General features: G+C 51.2%; 1 non-coding gene across 1 annotated transcript in view; it reads right to left on the reverse strand.

The window, feature by feature from the left end:
- The window catches only part of LOC124564255, a 1900-nt gene extending 721 nt beyond the window's left edge, over positions 1-1179 (reverse strand). Inside the window, exon 1 of the ribosomal RNA XR_006970532.1 lies at positions 1-1179. This exon is cut by the window's left edge and continues 721 nt beyond it. This is a non-coding gene — a ribosomal RNA (small subunit ribosomal RNA).
- Between the last annotated feature and the right edge of the window lie 4706 nt (positions 1180-5885).

Here is a 5885-nt window from a genome sequence, read left to right on the forward strand (position 1 = left end):
TCCCGGAGGCTGCCCGCCGAGTCATCGGAGGAACTGCGGCGGATCGCTGCTGGCATCGTTTATGGTTAGAACTAGGGCGGTATCTGATCGCCTTCGAACCTCTAACTTTCGTTCTTGATTAATGAAAACATACTTGGCAAATGCTTTCGCTTCTGTTCGTCTTGCGACGATCCAAGAATTTCACCTCTAACGTCGCAATACGAATGCCCCGCCTGTCCCTATTAATCATTACCTCGGGTTCCGAAACCAACAAAATAGAACCGAGGTCCTATTCCATTATTCCATGCACACAGTATTCAGGCGGGCTTGCCTGCTTTAAGCACTCTAATTTGTTCAAAGTAAACGTGCCGGCCCACCGAGACACTCACTCAAGAGCACCCTGGTAGGATTGCAACGGGGTCCGCCTCGGGACGCACGAGCACGCACGAGGCGCGTCGCACGCCTTCAGCTCGCCCCACCGGCAGGACGTCCCACGATACATGCCAGTTAAACACCGACGGGCGGTGAACCAACAGCGTGGGACACAATCCAACTACGAGCTTTTAACCGCAACAACTTTAATATACGCTATTGGAGCTGGAATTACCGCGGCTGCTGGCACCAGACTTGCCCTCCAATAGATACTCGTTAAAGGATTTAAAGTGTACTCATTCCGATTACGGGGCCTCGGATGAGTCCCGTATCGTTATTTTTCGTCACTACCTCCCCGTGCCGGGAGTGGGTAATTTGCGCGCCTGCTGCCTTCCTTGGATGTGGTAGCCGTTTCTCAGGCTCCCTCTCCGAATCGAACCCTGATTCCCCGTTACCCGTTACAACCATGGTAGGCGCAGAACCTACCATCGACAGTTGATAAGGCAGACATTTGAAAGATGCGTCGCCGGTACGAGGACCGTGCGATCAGCCCAAAGTTATTCAGAGTCACCAAGGCAAACGGACCGGACGAGCCGACCGATTGTTTTGATCTAATAAAAGCGTCCCTTCCATCTCTGGTCGGGACTCTGTTTGCATGTATTAGCTCTAGAATTACCACAGTTATCCAAGTAACGTGGGTACGATCTAAGGAAACCATAACTGATTTAATGAGCCATTCGCGGTTTCACCTTAATGCGGCTTGTACTGAGACATGCATGGCTTAATCTTTGAGACAAGCATATGACTACTGGCAGGATCAACCAGGGAGCTGCGTCAACTAGAGCTGAGCAGCCGGCCGCCCGGGAGTGTGTCCCGGGGGCCCGCGCGAACACGCAAGCGTCCGCTCAATTATTCTGCAAACAGGAGGAGGCTGAGCTCCCCTGCACCATACACCTCGAAACCCTCTCAGGTCCCGGCGGCGCGCAGCGCCGTCCTAAGTACTTTGGTCGGGTTCGAGAGAGGCGCAATCGCCCGGAGTTTGGCGAGTAGACGCTTTAGGTGCGACCACCCGTGCTCCAACTGAGCTTGCCGCTGCCGACAGAGGGCCCGGGAGCGTGCTGTCGTGGCATTGCCGGCGGAGACAACACGCGCCACCTACGGTGACCGGCAGCTCCAACGCCAGCGCCACAGAAGGGACAAAAGCCCCACTTGGGTGCCGAAGCGAACTCTCCCAGCACAGCGCACGCGCCAACACGTCCGCACAGCTGCGATACAAACCACCTGCGAGAACCGCAGAGGCGACCGAGCAGCAGACGGCGTCGCGGCGCCGAGCGCCGGGCGGCGGCGCATCCTCAGCGCACACAGTCCTCAATCGGACCAGCACACTGCAGATGTCCACCGCGCTTCGCACCGGGCCCGCGAGGACCTACTTTGGCCGCACGGCGCCGCGTGCAGGGTGCGCCGGCGCGCAAGCTGCGCCGCCTGCCGCCTCCGTCGGCCGGCGCGCCTGCCACTGGCCGCCCCCACCAGCGGCTGTAGCGCGTGCGCCCACGCACCGCACGGCCAACACGCCGGGAGGCCCCCCCCTCACCGGCCGGGGACGGTCCCACCCAGCCACCGCCGCGTATCGCTTCACACCCACATGCCATTCACGTTCGTGGCATGGTGGGTATCGCTGCAACAACCGGTTGGTAGCTCAACCGATCGTCGCCATCACTGATTCACCCTAGCGAGAACAACCGCACCACAACGGTTTACCAGTTGTTCATTTGCGTAACGTCACCAGCAAACGTAGGCGTCCATCGCCATTTGCAAATTCAACGATTGTTGCATGCCTGTGTCAGGTGTCACGACACACTGTCTGCCCACATACACGCAACAACATGTCCACGCTTAGCGAACACGTGGAAGGTGGCCCCCGTACGTATGCCGATGTCCATTGCGCGAACGACTGTCAACCGGCCTCTGTCGCATGTCGCAGATGTGGAACGCAGTGCACCGTGCTATCACGGTGTGTGAGAAGAGACGACTACGTCTGACAACACGCGCCACTACATCAACAGACGGCTCATGCTGATCGCCATCCAGGGCATACCACACTGCAATCCAGCTCTTATAGGGAGACGACACGTAGCTGAGTGCACAACATTTGGACCGCATGGTTCGCCGTTGTTGGCGCAGTCGTTGTACGGTCACATGTACCACGAGTATCATTCAGTACATGAGGAACCAATGTGCAGTACAGTGTGTGATTTGGACGTACAACATCAGCGGACAGTTGACACAGGCCGTACCACAGCGTAGGCTAAGTGCTTCGCCATGCGAATGCCAATGAACAACTGCAAATGCCAATGAACAACTGCAAAGGGCATTGAGCATGTACGTCCTGCTGCCATCCACATTACAGTGTATAGCTGCAAGGTGTTTAACATGAAGCGATACACTGGGGACCGGGCAGTGCGAGTAGCAAACTATATTGCGGGGGTTGCAGTTAGGCAACACTACACTAATTTAACGCGTCGTATGACAATTACAGAGCAGGTTAAGGCCCAACGTGTGTTGGGTTAAGGCCCAACGTGTGTTGGGTTAAGGCCCCAACGTGTGTTGGGTTAAGGCCCAACGTGTGTTGGGTTACGGCCCAACGTGTGTTGGGTTAAGGCCCAACGTGTGTTGGGTTAAGGGCCCAACGTGTGTTGGGTTACGTTAAGGGGCAATGTGGGTTACGTTAAGGGGCAATGTGGGTTACGTTAAGGGGCAATGTGGGTTACGTTACGGCGCATATAGGTTACGTTACGGCGCAATATAGGTTACGTTAAGGGGCAATGTGGGTTACGTTACGGCGCAATATAGGTTACGTTACGGCGCAATATAGGTTACGTTAAGGCGCAATATCGGTTACGTTAAGGCGCAATACAGGTTACGTTAAGGCGCAATACAGGTTAGCGTTAAGGCGCAATACAGGTTACGTTAAGGCGCAATACAGGTTACGTTAAGGCGCACTACAGGGTTACGTTAAGGCGCAATAACAGGTTACGTTAAGGCGCAATACAGGTTTACGTTAAGGCGCAATGCAGGTTACGTTTAAGGCGCAATGCAGGTTACGTTAAGGCGCAATGCAGGTTACGTTAAGGCGCAATGCAGGTTACGTTAAGGCGCAATGCAGGTTTACGTTAAGGCGCAAATGCAGGTTACGTTAAGGCGCAATCAGGTTACTTAAGGCGCAATACAGGTTACGTTAAGGCGCAATACAGGTTACGTTAAGGCGCAATACAGGGTTACGTTAAGGCGCAATACAGGTTACGTTAAGGCGCAATACAGGTTACGTTAAGGCGCAATACAGGTTACGTTAAGGCGCAATACAGGTTACGTTAAGGCGCAATACAGGTTACGTTAAGCGCAATACAGGTTACGTTAAGGCGCAATACAGGTTACGTTAAGGCGCAATACAGGTTACGTTAAGGCGCAATACAGGTTACGTTTAAGGCGCAATACAGGTTACGTTAAGGCGCAATACAGGTTACGTTAAGGCGCAATACAGGTTACGTTAAGGCGCAATACAGGTTACGTTAAGGCGCAATACAGGTTACGTTAAGGCGCAATACAGGTTACGTTAAGGCGCAATACAGGTTACGTTAAGGCGCAATACAGGTTACGTTTAAGGCGCAATACAGGGTACGTTAAGGCGCAATACAGGATACGTTAAGGCGCAATACAGGTTACGTTAAGGCGCAATACAGGTTAGGTTAAGGCGCAATACAGGTTAGGTTAAGGTACGACATAGGTTAGGTTAAGGTACGACATAGGTTAGGTTAAGGTACGACATAGGTTAGGTTAAGGTACGACATAGGTTAGGTTAAGGTACGACATAGGTTAGGTTAAGGTACGACATAGGTTAGGTTAAGGTACGACATAGGTTAGGTTAAGGTACGACATAGGTTAGGTTAAAGTGTACGACAATAGGTTAGGTTAAGGTACGACATAGGTTAGGTTAAGGTACGACATAGGTTAGGTTAAGGTACGGACATAGGTTAGGTTAAGGTACGACATAGGTTAGGTTTAAGGTACGACATAGGTTAGGTTAAGGTACGACATAGGTTAGGTTAAGGTACGACATAGGTTAGGTTAAGGTACGACATAGGTTAGGTTAAGGTACGACATAGGTTAGGTTAAGGTACGACATAGGTTAGGTTAAGGTACGACATAGGTTAGGTTAAGGTACGACATAGGTTAGGTTAAGGTACGACCATAGGTTAGGTTAAGGTACGACATAGGTTAGGTTAAGGTACGACATAGGTTAGGTTAAGGTACGACATAGGTTAGGTTAAGGTACGACATAGGTTAGGTTAAGGTACGACATAGGTTAGGTTAAGGTACGACATAGGTTAGGTTAAGGTACGACATAGGTTAGGTTAAGGTACGACATAGGTTAGGTTAAGGTACGACATAGGTTAGGTTAAGGTACGACATAGGTTAGGTTAAGGTACGACATAGGTTAGGTTAAGGTACGACATATGGTTAGGTTAAGGTACGACATAGGGTAGGTTAAGGTACGACATAGGTTAGGTTAAGGTACGACATAGGTTAGGTTACGGTACGACATAGGTTAGGTTACGGTGACGACATAGGTTAGGTTACGGTACGACATAGGTTAGGTTACGGTACGACATAGGTAGGTTACGGTACGACATAGGTTAGGTTACGGTACGACATAGGTTAGGTTACGGTACGACATAGGTTAGGTTACGATACGACATAGGTTAGGTTACGGTACGACATAGGTTAGTTACGGTACGACATGTTAGGTTACGGTACGACATAGGTTAGGTTTTACGGTACGACATAGGTTAGGTTACGGTACGACATAGGTTAGGTTACGGTACGACATAGGTTAGGTTACGGTACGACATAGGTTAGGTTACGGTAGCGATATAGGTTAGGTTACGGTACGATATAGGTAGGTTACGGTACGATATAGGTTAGGTAAGGTACACATTGTTGTAAGGAAAGGTTTAATGGGGGGCGGGGCGGGGCGGCCGTTTGTTGATTGTGATTATAGTAAGTGGATGCCTGCGGCATCATCTGATTTGCCACGTCAGGATGCACCTTTGGCTCATGACAGGCGGCGCTCTCATTCATGCTTGTGGCAGACCTGTGTCTTTCATTCCTGCCATTGTTTGTGTGCTGTGAGAGGAGGCAGTATTGTGATGTTGGGTGCACCCCTGTGTAGGACATGTGTGGGTGTGGTGGCTTGGCTGAGCAATGGTGGTTGTCGGTGGGGTGGGATATTCTGTTTCTGAGTGGACCTCCCAGTCTGGTTATGACAGTGTGGATTGTCTAATGTGGCGGAGAGGATGCACTGGGTGTTGTTCCATGCTGGTGCTTACATATTGTCTGTGTGCGTGTTACAGGCAGAGAGTAGTGCGTGATAAGGGTGTGTGGCTGACGTGTGGTTGTGATTGTGAGCAGAGTCTTTCAGCATGTATACGGACAGTTGTATACATTATCTGTATTCTGATGGCTCTATCTATTACTAA

This window comes from Schistocerca americana, unplaced genomic scaffold, assembly GCF_021461395.2.
Source record: "Schistocerca americana isolate TAMUIC-IGC-003095 unplaced genomic scaffold, iqSchAmer2.1 HiC_scaffold_1304, whole genome shotgun sequence".
Lineage (NCBI taxonomy): Eukaryota > Metazoa > Arthropoda > Insecta > Orthoptera > Acrididae > Schistocerca > Schistocerca americana.